The sequence below is a fragment of the Helianthus annuus genome, chromosome 11 (genome assembly GCF_002127325.2).
Source record: "Helianthus annuus cultivar XRQ/B chromosome 11, HanXRQr2.0-SUNRISE, whole genome shotgun sequence".
NCBI classification, from domain to species: Eukaryota; Viridiplantae; Streptophyta; class Magnoliopsida; order Asterales; family Asteraceae; genus Helianthus; species Helianthus annuus.
This window is the reverse complement of record NC_035443.2, coordinates 7,893,777-7,913,209: the sequence shown is the minus strand read 5'-3', so window position 1 is coordinate 7,913,209 and position 19,433 is coordinate 7,893,777. Positions and strand designations below refer to the sequence as shown.

The following is a 19,433-nucleotide window of genomic DNA, read 5'->3' as shown; positions in this document are numbered from 1 at the left end:
AAGGCTTCAGCCCCCGAAAGGGTAAGTCCCTCACTGCAAGCATGGTCACTAGTCAAATGCCTTCCTGTTTGGGAGATGTCATCTCCTATAAATTAAACACTTCATTTACTAAGCAGACATTCCTGACCAACCCTGATTACTAAGATCTCTGATCATTCATACTGAGTTCTTGCTTCATGCAAGTTACTCCCTTTCACGTCTAACACACACATTCCTTTTGCTAGTTCATCCGAATCTGAACATACTTCAGAGGAGGATCTTTAGCAAACAACAAAAATAAACTAGTGAACCTCTCTCCACGTCTTGCAAACGTGGAGAGACCCCACGACCTGCGTTAGGCAAAGTTGAACTCTTCAACCCTTTTACCTAACCAGGTAAGTTACTACACTTGGTCTATTATTTGTTGCATCAACAATACCGTACATAAATTTTGAAATTACGAGAGAGATTCAACCGATGAAATTGGTGTTTGCTTAACTACACACGTTGCTATATTCAATAACTCCATTATTCGGTGTTAGACCGCTGTCAAAGAGGGGATGTTAAAAACCATGTTAAGTTTTACAAATACGTCGTTTATATTTTAGTTAAAAAACTAACAAATATAAAAGCCTCTGTCCCCTTGTTGATATGGAAACCATAATTCAATAAAACATGATAAAAATATGCCTGATAGTGGTATCGTTTATTTGTTGACTGCCAAAAGTACAAGTCGTTGGCGATTCATAAATGAAAATTAAGATATTAATTAATATTGATATAAAAACTATTGAATTAATCAATTATACACACACCCCACCACCACTATATCAATTTTTTTTAAAAGCTAACTTCATACACCACCATTATAGATACACTACACTATTGAAAAAAAAAAAAAAAAACAAATCCAAATTTTTAATCAATGGTTATTTTATAATTTTTGTGTACTAGTGTCTCCATGTATAGGTTATATGCATAGAAAACTATCAAACATATTTATTCATCAATATTTAAATTTTAGAGTGAATTTCAAGTTTTATCCTTTATCTTTAGGCCACTTTGCAAGTTTTGTCCTTTATGTTTAAATTTGACGAGTTTTGTCCTTTACGTTTAAAAATCAAGCACGTTTTACCCTTTATGTTTAAAAATCAAACACGTTTTGTCCTTTATGTTTAAAAAATCAAGCACGTTTTGTCCTTAAAAATCAAGCATAAATGACAAAACGTGCTTGATTTTTAAACATAAAGGACAAAACTCGTCAAATTTAAACATAAAGGACAAAACTTGCAAAGTGGCCTAAAGATAAAGGACAAAACTTGAAATTCACTCTAAATTTTATATTATTTACGATACATACATGTATCAAAGGGTATATGCGCCCACACCATAATTCATGCACAATATTTATTTATTTACTGTACATACATTTATCAAATTGAGTAATAGTGTGAGGCAGCTGCCCTCACACTCCCTTATTGGACCAATAAGTTTATTATTTTATATCTAATTTAAAATTATGTTTTTGCTCTTTTTAAAATTACCATTTTGCCCTCAGCTCAAAATCAAATTACGCTTTGTCTTCATCTCCAAATTACGATTTTGCCCTCAATTCAAAATTACGATTTTGGCTGGCACTCTCCTATTGGACCAACCAGTTTATTATTTTATATCCATCACGTTTTTGTCCCTCTTTAAAACTATGGTTTTGCCCCAGCTCAAAATAAAATCACGCTTTTGTGCCCAGCTCAAAATTACGATTTTCCCTTCAAAATAAAATTGTGGTTTTCCCGCAGTTCAGAATTATCTTTTCGTCCCCAGTTCAAAATAAAATTTTGTTTTTGCCCCTAGCTAAAAATTATGATTTTGCTCTCTGTTCAAAAATATGATTTTTTTCCCATTTTAAAAATTATGATTTCGCCCTCAGTTCAAAATTACGTTTTTTTCCACATTTCAAAATAAAATTAAATTTTTGCCCCCAACTCAAAATTACGATTTTGCGCTCCTTTCAAAATAAAATTGTGGTTTTGCCTCCAGCTTAAAATTATGATTGTGCCCTTAGTTCAAATTTATATTACGCTGTTACCCCAAGTTCAAAATTATGAATTTGCCCCTGTGAAAATTTACAATTTTACCCCTGGTTCAAATTTAGAGTACTGTCATCACTTTAGCTTTTGACAAATTACGATTTAACCCAGTCAAAAAATACAACTTTCCCTCAGTTAAAAATTACAATATTGCCATTGTTTTAGTTTTTTTTTAGCAAAACTATAAAAGTGTTTTGTTTTAATTGGTTGACTCGATTTAATTGTTTTTCGTGTCAATGAGCTGCCTAACACTCGCTCATTATTCAGCCATCACCCTGCAACGCGAGCGGGGCATCAACTAGTTTACGCAACATATTAAGTGTCGTATATAAATAGTTACACAATACCTATAAACAATTAAGCAACCTAGATTAAACCAATATTTATTAAATTTTAATAAAATGTATTCAACAAAAACATACTCAAGTTAATGGTAGTTAAATTCTTGATTTTATAGTATAACTTTTGTAAAAAAATGATAATAAAACATATAAAAGTTATTTGAGTTTATTGAAACAACTAGTTTTATACCTCACGCGCGTTGCGGCGCGTTAAACCAGTTTTTTCTTGATGCTCTAAACCGAATCATTCTCAATTTGATATCATAACACGATCTAGGAAAAAAATTATATCGAGATGTAGATAAAAATATACTTATCGAAAAAATCGAAAAAAAAACAACTGGTAGTTAACCACGAAATTCGCCATGGAGACATCAACATGGTTCACAGATTTTTACTATTGCCTGAACCTAAACTATTGTTACTTCCTTCAAGCAATCATGCAGTGCAGCAGTGAAATATAAATTAAGCTGCCAACATATTTGTACCCAACGACATCAAACTGTCCAATCATGCTAACTTTAGCACCACCAATAATACCTTCCATTAAATCTTAGGGCAAGTTCTTGCAATGGTACCAAGATTGTTCACCAACTTTGAAAAAGGTAATGCCATGGCAACATTAATGTCGTTGCTTTCACTTTTTTTTTTTGTTATTCGCCAGCCTTCAGGTTCCACCTCCACTATCAATGATGGTCAATGTGTTGTTAGCTTTGTTAGATACAATATGAATAAGCTCTCAAACGAATCTTGTCTAAAGCCTATAAAAAAAGTTAATGTAGCATACTGGTACCTTATCGCTATTTGTCGCTATGCGCCATTAACACTATGCTTGCATCCACTTCATTTCTAGAGATCGTATTAAAAAGGAAATATGCATTAAAAACCTTGATTTAAGAAGTTTTGGTCTGAAACTCAATCCGTTAATAACCCCTGGGACCGTCCATTTGGTCAGTAACGTTAACAATACTTGCACCATTTCACCTTTGACAATTGTATTTAAAAGGATTATGCTTTACGAAACCTAAATGTAAGGATCTTTAGTTTCAAACCCAACCCGACCCGTTAACCCCACTGGCCATTTTTTGCACCTCAACCGAAATGGCCGGTAGTTTGCTTACTAACCTGCTTGCATCCATTTCACCTGTGGCCCACGCGATGCAGTGAGGAAAGTTGACCCATTTTACAAACAACCATATGCAATCTGACCTACAAACTGATAAAAAAAAGGGTAAATTACACTTTTCGTCCTTTATGTTTGTATGAGATTGCAACGGATAGCCTTTAACTTCAATAATTACAGTCACAGTCCTTTATTTGTAAAACCTGTTACACTCCACGTCCTTTAGTACTAACCAGGTTAAAAATTTTAGTTAAGTTTATTTACTTAAGGGTATTTTGGTCAATTCAGGTTTTTATTTAAATATTTAATAAAGTAAACCAAAAACAAGAACACACCAATCTTCTATCATCTTCATAAACAAGAACATTATCATCTTCATAAACAAGAACATCAAGAACACCGATGAATAACATTTATCATCTTCATAAACAAGAACATTTACTTGCAATAATATCTCAAAATATATGTACTTCCAGATCTATAGATCTGGGGATTTCATCTTCAACAAATCAAAAAAATACATCTTCAAAGTAATAAACTCTACAAAAGCAAGAAAAATCCAATTTAAGATTCTTTTCTTATAAAATACAAAAAAAAAAAAAAAAAAACAAGTTCTAAACTTGGGTAAAACACTTTTCCATAACTAGAACGAATTTCAAATCTACAAAATTCCAAGAATAAGAACGGATTTCAGATCTATGTTTCACAAATCAAAAACAAATCTTCAAAAACAAAACCCCACTGTCGCCCTAACACCGCCGTCTACGGTGGCTCCAGCCACCGTTAATCCAACTGATAATGAACATCTTCCTTCGCCTCCATCTACGGTGGCTCCGGCCACCAGTAATCCAACGATTACCTGTTTTCCCACCTTCCAATTTCAATTCAGAGCATAAAAGCTTTCCATTTTCAACCCATTTTGATGCAAAAAAACCCACTTCTCAAAGATAATTTATTTTGGGTATTCATCTTTTTTATGAAATAGTGGGTTATATGGAACATAAGCTTGGTGGATTGAGTGGTGATTGTAGAGAGAGAGAGAGAGTTTTTCTAGATCTCCAAAGTTGAAGAAGAGGATTTTGTAGAGAGAGAGAGGGAGAGAGACTTTTTAGATCTGAATTTGAGAGTTTGAAGGAGATGAATATGATAATAATAATAATAATAATAATAATAATAATAATAATAATAATAATAATAATAATAATAATAATAATAATAATAATAATAAACATTTAAATAAAACATGAATTGACCAAAATACCCTTAAGTGAATAAACTTAACTAAAAATTTTAACATGATTAGTACTAAAGGACGTAAAGTGTAACGGGTTTTGCAAATAAAGGACTGTGACTGTAATTATTAAAGTTAAAGGTTATCCATTGCAATCACATACAAACATAAAGGACGAAAAGTGTAATTTATCCTAAAAAAAATCCTAGCAACAGTTTTGAGTCGGTAACAACTATTATAAGATGCTACATTCTATGAATCATACAATTTGCAGTGTGTTACCCGGTGATGGTTCATATTGTGTGTTATATCAAGCATGATAGCCATAAGCAAAAAGACCAAAAGGCCAACTGCATTGAACACATAATCAGTTGTCCTACAATAAAAAAATATATAACAATACGATCCAGTTAACCATAAATGAAAAATAATTTACATGTAAAATCATTACCATAAATGACTAAATGCAAGACTTACTTTGTTCTTTACATAACGATAAGTAGTTTTCTTGTCATTAGTGAAGTCATGAAGACATCTAAGTATCCTCTCATTTTCTTTGTTCTTTCTCTTGTCACCCCTAGTGGGGGATTTGTTTCCTATGTTCCGCGATGTTTAATGAATCGGTTAGTCGTCGGTGTTGAAGACTTGCAGCGCCGATCTTAAGACAGGCAAAAAAATATATCAGTTTAAAATTTTGAAACAAAAGGTATGCATACAATCTAATTATCTAATCTAACAAAAGTGATGAAAAAGTCAAAGTTCACCCATGTAACTTACTGTGTAGGTGCTCGAAGAGAGTTCCATTTGGAGTATATTCAAAAACCGTAACTTTAATGAAAGGTTTTTGTTCTTTAAATTATCCAATAAGATTTACATATTTCTTGTAATTCACCTTTGACAACATTTCTACCTGAAGAACAACCAGCAGAAGTTCTGCAAAGTTCGAAACCATCTGTTAACAAATAAAGCCTTTTAAATAAATAAAAAACATTTGAAGAATTAAAAACAATACGTAAACCTTAAGTTACCTAGCGAACTGTCATACCACCAGGAAGCAGGAAGCACGACCGGAGTAAGTCGAAAAGGTGAATCTGTGTTGAACATAATTAGTTTACACTCTGGGGATGTAGTTCTTTTAGACGAAACCAATTCGATATCAAGAAATAATCAACGATAGTCGCATTCGACTTTCACAGAATTGACATCATATATAATATTTTAGGATTTCAGGAGTAAAATAAATTACTAAGTAAAAAATATAAAGCTAACTAAAAAAACGAAACACACACAACAATTAAATAGCATAACATGGCCAAAAATATCGATAATAGCATAATTCTGTGTTCTTCTTGTTATAATGTAATGTGCAGAGGTAAACGAAATCCTAGGGTCAAATGTAATAAATTATTTTTTTGGAAATATACTAAATCACGCTAAGCATCCGTTGTAATACAAAGTTTCTAATGAACAAATCTTAAATTTATATCCAGCCCATTTGGTCGTATGGGTTGATGAAGAGGACATTTAAAACCACTTCAAGTTAAACAATTTGACCATATAAACTTTCTCAACTTAATCTTTGAGTTTAAATAGCTTAAATTTTGAAAATAATCTTCTGTTTAAGACCATGAACTTTACTTGCTCTTTTAAAGTAATCAACCCCTAGTTTTAATAGAATAAAGTAGCTTACAAATAGTGATGATAATTTTGATTCTAAAAAAAAAAAAAAAAAAAAAAACCCAAGACTATACCATCAAGGCCTAATTATTAAAAATCAAACCAGTGTTGGTGAAAACTTCCTACTGTTGAGCCCAAAGTTCCAAAGTTCCTCATTTCAGCCTCCAAACTCAACTAACATGAACACAACACCAACACCGCACTCAATTTTCTTAGATACCAAGCAACAGAAGCATTTGTAGGTTAAATTCACTTACCTCACAGAATTTTAACAGAGATATTAGGTTGAGATGATGATTTACTATAGAAAATCACACACCCCGTGATCTGATTCGGTAAAGTTCTTTGCTTGATACCTGATTCAGGAGTATTTCCTGATCAGAATCGAAAACAGCCAGAACAGAGCTTGTCATACGGAATCCAAACCACCGTCACCGTATGAGTTGAAATCACCGCCGCTTTCTTCATCAATCATGGATTTCCCTCACCGGTTTTCCTTTTTCTTCGCCGGAAAGAGGCGGTGGACTTTAACTTCCAATCGACCATAACTTGTGCAGCAGTGGAGACGACCCATATGGTGAGCAGACGGAGACGCGTGGAAAGGTGAAAAACCTAAAAGGGAACACGTGGTGATGACCGGCAGATGTAGAATTGAGAAACCTGGGAACCCTTCTACTGTTCATTTCCCTTCTGTTACTATTACTAGTGTTACTATTACTAAATACTAATACTAATACTAAGAGTTAACTGCCATTTTCGTCCCTGTGGTTTGGTCACTTTGGTCATTTTAGTCCATTTTTCAAAAATGCGCCATTTTCCTCCCCCACGTTCTGGAAAGGTGTCATTTCAGTCCAAAAATCATAACCCAGTTAAGTCAGTTTGTAAATAAGGACTGATTGTGTAAATTTATAACATAAAGGACCATTTAAGTAAAACCTTAACCCTTCTTCAACCCTTTAGAAAACACTGCAACAACAATCTAATACCATCTCCTAATAACACACGCCAACAGGAAGTTGCAACAAACCTTCTTCTCCCCTCTCTCTCTCTTCGATTCAATCAACACAAACTATAATTTGCTTTTAGTTATCTTTCAAGATGCGGATCTTTGTAAAAACTTTAAACCGAAAAGACTATAACTCTCGAGGTTGAGAGTTCTGATACAATGAACGGCCAGAGCCTCGACGGCCGGAGTATCACCGTCAACGAGTCGCAGTAGCGGGGACGGTTGTGGAGGTTGGGTGACGATGGTTGGGGTTGTCGATCGGAGGTGATGTGCTGGATTAATGGCGGAGGTTGATGGTGGAAATGGAAGTGACCGAAGTCGCTGTGTGACGGTGAAGGTGGTGTGGAACGGTGAAGGTGGTGTGGAACGGTGAAGTGGTGGTGGATGGTGTTTATGAAGACGGTCATTGACGAAGATGGTCGGAGATGATGATGGTGGTTATATCAAGTCCGGTATTCCGATGATGAAGAGAATGGTTTGTTGTGGAGAGTGGTGGTTAGATGAACAATAATGAGTTCAAAACCCAGATTTATGGTGATTTTTTAGGAGTTTTGTGTTTGATGATGTTGACTTTGTATTTCTATATGCAATATGAGGATTCAGTGTATAATGTGGTGGAATCCAACAGTTTTTGTTCAAATAATTGCATAGCAATTTGAAATTATCCAACAAAAAAGTTTTGATCAGTGGGGTTTCTGGTTCAAATAATTGCATAGCAATTTGAAAGAGATGAAGACAGTTGCAGGTTCCGGAGATCGGAGATTGGAGGCCGTCGACGGAGATGATTGACGAAAATGAGAGAGTGATGGTTGAGAAGAATGGAGGTTGGAGTGAAGATAAACAGTGAAGATGATCGGAAAGGGTTGTAGGTTTTTGGTGTCCGTCGGAGTTGCAGCTAGTTGTTCGGTGTTTGAAGAAGATGATCGGTGTACGCTGGTCGATGGTAACGATGCAGTCGCCGGAGATGGTGACCGGTGACCGGTGAAAGAACGATGAAGTTGAAGATGTATTATGATATGATGATGATGTCTGATGATTGCGGATGCTCTCAAATGATTGAAATGATGATGATGAAGGTGGTGGTTCCGGCGGCGCGGCGGTGACCACCGGAGCTCCGGTTCCGGCGGCGGCGGTGGTGACTACCGGAGCTCCGGTTCCGTTCCTATGTATACATTATATATATATATATATTATATATTTTATAATTATATTAATATTTATACATTTTACTTAAATGGTCCTTTATGTTACAAATTTACACAATCAATCCTTATTTACAAACTGACTTAACTGGGTTATGATTTTTGGACTGAAATGGCACCTTTCCATAACGTGGGGGAGGAAAATGGCGTATTTTTAAAAAATGGACTGAAATGGCCAAAGTGACCAAACCACAGGGACGAAAATGACAGTTAACTCCTAATACTAATTACTAATAGATATTAAAATAAAATAGATATTAATAATAGATATTAATAATTTTAAAAAGTAATGTACATGAATAAGTAGGGGTGAACATTTTAAACGAACCGACTCGAACTGAAAACAAGAAAATACAATACCCGATTAAACATCCTATAGGCATGGGTAGGTTTCGGTTATATATAATAGGGTTTCTCGGTCTTATTTTCAAAAGAGCTAACTTCAAAAGGAATTTATAAAACAAGTTGTAAAGCCTAATTTTCAAAAGAGCTAACTTCCGTTTTGCTAGCTGTGGTTTTGATCACTTTAACGGTTTTGCCCCAATCATTTAAAAACAGCCATTTATCTTCTTGATGTTTCGATCTTGTCGTCAGTTTGCTCCCCGGCTCTAACTCTATCCATGTTGTATGTTAACTCGAAGGGTATTTTGGTAATTTGGATACTTGGATCTTGTATGTTAACTTTAAATTACAAAAATACCCTTTCAGTTAACATACAATATGGATGGAGAGCCGGGGAGCAAACTGGCGATAAGATTGAAACATTAAGGAGAAATATGACTCTTTTTAAATTATTAGGGCAAAACCGTTAAAGTGACAAAATCACATAAAACAAAATGAAAGTTAACTCTTTTCAAAATGAAAATAAAATAAATAAAATCGCAAGGAAAATATAATTAAAAAAAATAAAGTCGGTTTTTAAAATACATATATATCAAAACCTGCAGGCTAAAGAAAACCTGGGTCATGTGTATTTGTCCGTCATAAACTCGGTTTTTCTTCTCCTCTTGTTTTGATCAGCAAGTGGATGGGTGTAATGAAAACACATCAGTTGGTCTCATGGATACCTAGAAGCCATTAGTGCATCCTGGTCCACGTCAAGAAACATGATAGAGACCTTGAAGTTAATGTAACCTGGTCTGCTTCAAAAACTACGAGGTGTGGCTTAGTAGTCCCATAAAACATGAGTTCTACAACCGGCGATTCGGTTCGGTTTCTTAATCCATACATTTTTAGTAACTCGTTTTGATGTTTAACTTTACAAAACTGAATTTATTTAGAACTATAAGCACATCGTTAAGACAACAAGAATATGGCAAGTGAGAAGGTCCAGGATCCACTCCAACTGATAGCTTCCTAGTCGGAATCTGCAATCAAAGAACACCGAATTAACAAGGTAAGTATTTATAAGACTTAAATACCTATACCAGTACAGGTAAGTAAGGTCGTCTTAACAGTGGATATGTGGTTAGTTTTTAACTAGATTATCTAATTAATTAATTAAGAAAAGAGTTATCAGATTAAAAAGAAGTAATCCCACCCAAAATCTCGATTACAAGTTTAACACAAAAACTCGTTTACTGATTCAAACACCACTTAGACATTGCCTTGGAATTAATGACTTTGATTAATAGTTAGGGACCGTTTTTTAAATAAACTATAACAACCTAACAATCCGTTACACTATACCAACTATACCCACCGATTTACCAACCCGCTAACGATGTAAGGAAATCGCCAATACGCTTGATAAAAGACAGTTAGTTGAAATATAATAAGCGTTTACCAAGAAATCAACACAAGTGGTCAAGAGTAATAGTTACAAGAATCAGAAAAACAACAGAGGTTAATGTGAAAATCCAGAAATTAATCATCCGAGGAAAGTCACAAGAGAAAACATAAAGGTAACGTCCTCCAAGTTTCAGATTCTAGGTTTACACAAAAGTCAATTTAATCATTAGTTGGACACCATAGACATGGTGTTGAAAAATCGGTTAATTTAAATGGTAATAAAAAATAGGTCTTTGTCATCATATCTTTAACAGTTCAATTACCATATTTACTATTGTGAGTCAACCTACTCTATGTCAACCAATGAGCTACTAGGTTTTGTCATCAACCAAACAAGTTGTAAAGTAAGAACTCAAAACACATGCAAATAGTTTAAATAAACCAACAAATCAAATTTTTTATACAACGTTATCAATGTAAAAAAATCAAAATATGAATAAAACTGAGAAAAGTGTCAAACCCTAGGAACCGTCACCCTGAAAAAAACCACCTAGTCGCTCATGCTTGCACCGTGTACAGCCGCCAGTGCGTCCCACTCTTCAGCTGTCGAACTCCTCTCTTTTGCAATCTCCTTGCGTTCAAAAACAACCCTCTACAAATAATTGTCTGTGCGTTATATAATATGTCAAAACAATATGTCAAAACAATATAAATTGAGTTAATTTATTTGTTAACCATAAATACAATCAATAATCTAAACTCTCATGATTTGTCACTCATCGTTCATTAGTGCTTTTGATCAAGAATTTTCATTTAAGACAACCTTTATTGCAATCATTAATTTTCTATTTGAAAATTATCTTTTTAGCCAATAGGTGGAGAGTTCAAATGAGAAGAAATTTTTTGTAAGAATAAAAGAGAATAAATTTCAACCAATAAGAACTCTTCATTTTATTTCATTTAATTTTTGCATTTAATATTGGTGTAAGGGTATATTGGTAAACTTAAATAGATCATTAATTGGTAGTCTTTCTTTTTAATAACTAACTATATTAAATTTGTAACTTATTTTAAAAAATATATTTTTCCAAAGAACACAAAGAAAATTAATTTAAAGTGTACGATGAATTACGAGGTGTGTAGTATAAATTTAATATGTGTAGGATAAATTTCAAAACGTGTACGATAAATTTTGATACGTGTAGGCAAAAAAATTAATGTGGAGGATGATAGTCTTTATGACTAATTAATTAGTCAAAAAACAATCATAAATGAGATGAAAAAAAAACTATTTAATGTTTTACAATTATACTCTTTGTTCTTTTTCTTCTCAAATTAATTTTCTTCTCAAATGAACCTTTCCCTAGCCAATAATCTCTTGCAATCTATAAAAAACAATAACAACTCAATATAATATGTATTACAATAACAATCAATGTATTTTATAAATAATTTGTACAAACAAGTGCACCTAAAATGCATTGATCACTTACCGCGAGAGATGGCCTCTCGCGTTTGGACTCCGACGTGAGAATAAGTCATTTGATCTCTAAGAGTTAAGCGTAAATGATAGAGGATAGTTTTAGAGAGAGAGAGAGAGGGAGAGAGAGAAAGAGAGAGTAGTGAGAACATACCTTTATAGCTTTATAGCCGAGAGAAGACTCCCTTTTATAGGTAGAAAAGTTTGCCATGGGAAGCCCTCACCAGCTCATACCTTCTAAATGTGATAAAGCTTATCCCCTTGTGATGTTGCTTGCGCGGATGACCTTACCTCTTTTTGAAATGTCAGATTGTATGTCTCAATACTTACTCTATGCACTTTTGGGCAAGGTCACATCACTTTGACCTTGCAGGTTTAAGACCCGACGTATGTACAGTAACATGAGCATCCAGCTTCCGGCTCCTAGCTTCCAACTTCTAGCTTCTAGTCACTAGTGTAACTTTGTTTAACTTCTTATTTTAGATTTACTGAATAGGGAGCTTCTAAGCAGCCACGTCATCAGGCCCTCAGTCATAAGTGTCTATGTTGTAAACGTAGGTAATTGTGACTTGAATAAGTCATTGTTGTTTTTTGGGGACTTAGCTATGTTGCAGTATGTGCCTTAGCTATACGTACGTTTTTACATTAGTATGTATGTGACTCATATGAGGGAGCTACAAGTCCCTTTTTCTTAGCTACTTGCTTTGACGTACATTTTGTTATCAGTTTTTTTGTTGTGTAAAATCGTTTAAGGAATATGCGGGGAAGCTGGAAGCTATGATTTCAACGTTTTGCCTTGGGGCTAGGAGCTTATTGGTAGAATAGGTTTTTGAAACGTTTTATTTCTTGGCTTTCTTGTCCCTGCTTTCACCCACTTGTCCACTTGCCTATGGAAGTGGTACAAGGCGACCATGACGTGATTGATGGGACAACGTCGCAGGGAAGGCATTATTGCCCTAGGCTTCCAGCTGGTGGCAGTTTCGATCTGGGCCCTCCCCCTGTCCATGGTTATAGTGATTCAAATTTTGAATTCAAGGCTCTTTTTTATAACCGTGTAACCGCCTCTATTCTTTTCACCCTTTTTTTCTTTTGCACTTACTTCCAAAACACATTGGGTTTTTTCGGTGATCTATTTTTCCCAACGGTACGAAATATGCAATCACGCATAATGAGGCCATTAGGCTTGAGGCATTTCAAAATGGGCATTAATTCTAGAAGTGTCCCAATAAACGATTAGGTACTCTTGTGGACGATACCCTGATGGCCTATGATGATTATCAAGAGTTTGGGGAATGGAAAGAATTGGTTGTCACTGATGAGGTTATCGGTCCAACCCGTTGTGAAGCACTGGTTATCCAATGTGTGCGTAGCCCTCTCTTGAGGTTACCGCTAATGATGATGCGTGGAGGCGAAAAAAGTTTTTCCGGAGTGCACTTCGAAGGGTAACGTATGCAATGTGATCATAGATGATGGTAGTTGTGAGAATGTGGTGTCGCTTGCGATGGTCGAGAAATTAGAGTGAAAGGTGGTAGATTCGTATCAACTCGCCACTAGGGTTGGAAACCTGGTTGATTGATTAAAAAGGATGAGATTAAGCATTCCGAAAAACTGCGTGATCAACAGTTTTAATAATATAAATAACATATGGAAAAAGTGTATGATCACTTGACCTCGATACCCAAGAGGTAGGTTTGCACATTCCCAACAATAACAAGCTATCAACACTATAACATTTTATTAAAACTATACATTTAAGACCATGTGTAGTGGTCTAGCCTCAAGGCATGGGCCCCACACACCACGTTGGAGCCACGTCAGAAGCGTCCCATCAAATCGAAGCCACCACGTCCCAAGCCCTACGCCCCTTCATGTGTGGTTCAAACCACGCCTTCCGTACCGGAGCGACGTTCACGCCTATTTCCCGCCAAAGCGGTGCCACAAGCGTGCTAACTCGGATTCCTTCACGCCCCTAGCGTTAATTCTTAGGCTGGAGGGTGTGGTATAAAGCCCCTAAGGGCTTATCACGCCACGTCAGATCCACCTAGGGGTGTAAACGAGCCGAGCCGAGCCCAAGCCCGACTAGGCTCGAGCTCGGCTCGTTATGTTTTTATGAAGCTCGAGCTCGAGCTCGGCTCGGTTCGAGCCTATTTCTCTGAGCTCGAGCTCGACTCGTGAGTAAAATCCAAAGCTCGAGCTCAGCTCGACTCGGCTCGAGCTATTTCGAGAACAAGCTCAAATGAGCTAAAAGCTTTGTAACATCCGTCAAAATGGGTTTCCAAAATCCGACCCGTTTTAAAATTCGGATCCTAACCCTATTCGAAAGTCGGGAATTCGTACGCTAATTCGGTAAATTACCCAAAATTTGGTTAAAACAAATAATTATAAAATTTATTAATATTAATTAAATAAATTAATATTTTAATTAATTAAATAAATTAAATAATTATAAAATTTACTTTTTGGTTAAAAAGGTTAGTTTAGATTAACTTGGTTAGTTAAACCTTAAATAAGATAACTAACTAAGTTAAAAGTCTCACAGTTTACTAGGGTGAATAATAACTAAGTTAGTGTAACTTAGTTAGTCCTGTTAGCAGACTTAATAAACCTCAGGGACTAAACTGTAAATTTGTCGCAAAAAAAATAGTGAAAAGGGGGTCTCCTGGGTGAGAACCGACCCTTGTGCGGTTCGAACACGGGTCCTTCACTTCACAAACAAACGCATCAACGAGACGGGCTACCGTCATCGCTGGAAGAATTATGGAATTAAATTTGTTATATGCACTATTTCGAATTCAAACTGAATTCAGTTTGAGCGCCAAAAATGGCTGAAACCGTGTTCCTTGTTTCCTTTTTCCGCTGCCGACTAAAACTCCGGCAATCAATCAACGATTAATTGCCCAGTTACCATAAACCACCCTGTTACCATAAAACTTCGACCCAAAACAACCTATAAATACCGGACATCCCCTCCGAGAACCGCACACACCCATATCCTTATCACACCCTCACCGGAAAACCTCCACTCCTCACACACCTGCAACTCCTCTCTCTCTCTTTCGGCATTCACCGGAGACGAAGCCCCTCCACCGGAACTCATCAGTTGACTGCCGGAAGACAGCCCCCTGCAACTCTCTCCGGTAATTCCCGCTCTGTTTCTGATTTACTATTTCCGGCCAACTGTGTTCTAATCTGTTGACCCGATTAATGTGTTATTATTATTAATACAAAATCAGTTATTATTTATATAATTAATTAAAAATTCAGTAATTATCTATTATACTAAAGCAAAATAAGGGTTGACCATTTGACCATTATGTGGCATATCTCTTTGGCCAGAGAATTGGGAATTTTGGGCGGCATTTTCCTTCTTCTTACCTACGCTCTTCTTCAATTTGGAAACCTAATCAATTCTCTCAATCAGTTACGCTCTTCTTCAATTTGAAAATCATTCTCCAGGCAAATTGATTTCTCTTTAAATCTCAAAACCTAATCAAATTGACATTGCTGAGATGCCAGGAAATTGAGAATTGAACGGCAATACTTTTCTCCTCTTTTTCTTTCACGCTAATCGTGTTCCTTCATCATCTACGATCCTAATCTCTGTCGTTCTTATTCATAAAACAAACAGGTTAGCGATCTTTCAATTTTTTTGTGTTCTTCAGTTATTGAATCTATTTAATTTCTTATCTTATGATCGTCTTTTCAAATCGAGGGCTAAGTGGTAGGTAATTTCACTATTAATTGCAAAACAGAGGGCATCTAGGGTTTTGCAAATTGAGTAGTGATTTGGGGGTTTATTCAGAATGTCCTTCCATCTCTCTTTTGTCAACCAAAACTATCGTCACTAATCTTGATTACATGTGTTTCGTCGAAGGCTCAGTTACATGGTGGTGAGACGGTGCATATGGTGGTGGTTATGATGAAGAAGGTTGATACCGTGGAAGCCTTAACGGTGATTATAGATGTGGTGGTTTTTAATCATCATATTTTGATTAATAGGATGCGGGTTGTTTAGGTTTAGCGGTTGAAATCATCAGTATGTTGAATCAAGAAGCGAACATCAACAATCATCATCATGTAAGTGAAGATTTGATTGAATCTGTATTGTTGTTGATTGTTTGCTTGAAATTATTTAATGAATGATCATTGTTTGCATGTGATGGATTTCGTCTTTATTTGCATGTGTGGATCTGTGAGATTCATTTTTCAAATATCGACGATCTGTTGATGCTTTTGGTTACTGGAACGACTTTTGAAGAGGTAATTTTCATTTAATAATCCATTGTAGATATTATATTATTGTAGATTGTATATGTAGATTAATTGTATGTCTTGAATCAGTTTGTATTGTTTATGGTTTTCCATCAGATCTGGGAACCTAATGTTTGACGTTTGTTTGTTATTTGAAATCCCCAATATGATGTTGTTTGTTTAAATCTTTAAGTATAATTTGGGAATTTTAAATAATTCTTAAACCCTAATTGGGGGGTTTCTATAAATCTGTATGCTTCTATTTAATTTACTGCTTCTTTTCGTGTTCTAAAAATTGATTTGTAGGTTTATTGTAAATGTGAGCTTATGTGACCGACGATACGACATGTATTCTTATGTGCAAAAGTAGTGGTAGAGGAGACTTTCAGATGAATATTTTACTTGCTGAATGAGTCTATGGGTGTGGAATAACTTAGGTGTGTACTTTTTTCATGGAGTATGTAGCATCGAGGACCAACTATTCTCTCCTCCATAGGTGAAATTTCAAAATTTTTGCGCTAATTCATGCTGAAATGAAACATTAATTCGTGTTTAATTATTTATTCTGGTTTTTATAAATCAATTCTCTGTATTTTTTTTCATTTTTGCGAAGATTTGTTGTATAAAGATTAAAGAGCTATGGAAGACATGTATAGGGGCCACTGGTGGATGTTCTAAGAGATAAAGAGAGTTTTCTAGCTTTCCTTAAAGCCTCCTGGTACATCTGATTCCTCAAACATTTGATTTATAATTGTTGGGTTTTTATTTGTGGTTCAGAACAAAACCTTAATTAGGTTGTTCACTTTGTATTTTCTATTCAGATTCAGTAGAACATCTTTCTTTAATAAAAATCAATCTGCTGAAATTTGTAATTCATGCCGGCTAACTGTTTGTGTAAATGTCCCATTAAGTAATTTTTCATATGCCCAACATTTTGAAAAGCATGGTGAGAATTTTGGATAGATTACATGGTTTACAGTTGTTTATTTTAAAAGGTTGATATGAAACAATACGTATAGGTAGTTTTCGTAAGCAATAATAAGGCTATGTCACTCTAAAATGACCTTTCCCTTCCATGAATCTACTTATCCAATCCAATGTAGAGGTGGAATTTTAATCCAAATACTTATGAATGGGTTAAATTGTTTTTTTTTTTAACTCAAGCAGGTCAATTAAGAAGATTTAGCTTAAAACACATGGGTCAAACTGAATAAGTGGGAAAATGGATGAAAGTCATGCGAAGTATATTTTCTCTGCACGGAATATCCTAAATCATTTTGTTTAAAGATGAAGATAGGTAATTAAAAGGGGCTCTGTATTTGTAACTAATGTTAAATGAGTGGATATACTTGGTAGGGATTTCTTTACACTTGAAAACATTAACCCTGCTGCTAATAAAACTATTTTCTTTTATTCTTTTTTTGCTTGGCACAGATGGAGAAAGTTAAAGTTTGGTTAGGACATAATACGACCAAAAGTCAACATCTTTGATGTGATTACATATATATGGGACCTGAAGCAATAGATATTATGTTGGCTTCTATGTTGGCATAAACATCACAACACAATTAAAAACACCAGGTGTGTTTCATCTATTTTACTCCAATCATAATTTATATTTAATAAATAAATATCATTTTAGAAAGGGGTTGACTAGCATTTGTATCAAATGAGGATCTTGATGGACTTGAGCGATCTAAGGGGAGGCATGGCTGGGTTTTGTGGGATAGTACTAACTTCTATCGTGATAGTATTTATGCTAATCAATTTTCTATGTGGCAAACTGCAAAAAATAGAAACACGCTAATACGCTATACACTATTCCTGATTTTAGCAACTTTTTTTTTAATTATGCACATAATAGAAATCGACTTGCATTTTATTGTCGATTTTAGCAACTTACGCTTTGTTTTCTACTGTAGCAATTAATGACAGGTCAAAATTTGTTGATCGGTATTTGTTACAAATTCCACATTTGAGATTTAATAATCTATCCAATTATAAACAAAAGAAAAATCTCACCTGCTGTTGATTTTGGCATGTCTATCTTCTTTATGCTAGGTAAATTATGTTTAAGATAGCTAGAAACTGAGGTAAAGGCCTACTATTTGCTATTGGGTTTTTGTGTGTGCATTTGAAAGTGATCACATGATAACTGATAATTCAGAAAGGATAATTTGCTCTAATAAGTTTGTGTTTTATGTTGTTTTCAAGCATCAAACCGTTGTACAATAGGTTTTTTGGCTTGTGCTTATAGGTAAATTTCATATATAAACCTTATTTATAGCTATATTTTGGATAAGAGTTGCTAAAAACCTATAGGATATGTATGAAAAGTTATATAAGCACTTTGCGCCTCGGGTACGAAAAGTCCGCCACTTTTGCGCTTTGCCCTTCGCGCCTTGGTTTTAGAGGTCGTCGCTTTTGTGTGCCTTTCGCTATTTAAACCAAGGCGAATTGTATATGAACATCTCACATGTATTTACTTGGATTAAAACAACCTATATGATTTTCTTACATGATGTCATTCATAATTTTGTGTTCTAAGTTGAATAATTTTAGTACCGGCATTTAATTTATGTAGTTAATAACCGAATCAAATAGTTATATGAAAAGTGAAGAGATTAAACATATGGATTAGGAATTTTGATAAAAACTTATGCTCTCAATGATCTTTCTAGCATCCATGGAACTCTAAAATTGAAGGTACATAATAAAAAGGTTATCTAGGCTGGCCAGGGCTAGGGGTGGAGAGCCTAAGTGAAGAAAGTTATATTAGTATAGTTATGTAAGTTTGTGGTGTAAAATTGAAAGTATTTTTGTTTATCAATGCTTATCTTAGTTTACTTATACTTAACTCAGAAGTGAAATTGGTACCTCCTACGGTTCATAGAAGCATTTAATAAGGCACCAATATTTTTTTATTACCAAGTGGTTTGTGACGTAATGTCAATACTTGATTTCATGACCACGATGGCATTTTATATATGTGGAGGCATTTAATAAGGCACCAATAAGTTTTTTTACCAAGTGGTTTGTGACGTAATGTTAATACTGGATTTCATGACCACCAGTTGGCATTTTATATATGTGGAGGGAAATATCAGTATCTTTTAGACACAATGGACATCAATCCCGATCCCTTAGACTTGATATTGATGATTTTATTAATGAGTTTAGAGACCGATTTTAGTTATCCTAGATTGTTCCAACCGAGTATAAATACATATCGAAAGAAGTCTTACCCACAAATCAATTCTCTGTTACCGAGTACTTCTCCCCGATGAATGAATATGACAGGACATGGCCAGGTTTGTTACTGAAA

At 34.9% G+C, this 19,433-nt stretch overlaps 2 long non-coding RNA genes across 7 annotated transcripts in view; both read right to left on the bottom strand.

Annotated features, from left to right (window-relative positions):
• Window positions 1–2,705: 2,705 nt before the first annotated feature.
• LOC110889409 lies at window positions 2,706–7,137 on the bottom strand. Of its 6 annotated transcripts, XR_004871957.1 has the most exons (9): window positions 6,696–7,137; window positions 6,513–6,612; window positions 5,790–5,852; window positions 5,539–5,694; window positions 5,239–5,419; window positions 5,044–5,137; window positions 3,533–3,623; window positions 3,201–3,256; window positions 2,706–3,090 (listed from the first exon to the last, which is right to left on the bottom strand). It is a non-coding gene; the product is annotated as an uncharacterized LOC110889409 (long non-coding RNA). The 6 variants fall into 6 exon arrangements; XR_002563582.2 differs by having other exon boundaries at window positions 5,539–5,713; window positions 6,513–7,137; XR_002563581.2 differs by having other exon boundaries at window positions 6,513–7,137.
• Window positions 7,138–9,785: 2,648 nt separating this feature from the next.
• LOC110889410 overlaps window positions 9,786–19,433 on the bottom strand; it is a 30,536-nt gene continuing 20,888 nt past the window's right edge. The window contains exons 2-3 of the long non-coding RNA XR_004871956.1: window positions 10,898–11,029; window positions 9,786–10,013 (exon numbers count right to left, since the gene is read on the bottom strand). This is a non-coding gene — a long non-coding RNA (uncharacterized LOC110889410). The remainder of the gene's footprint in view (window positions 10,014–10,897; window positions 11,030–19,433) is intronic.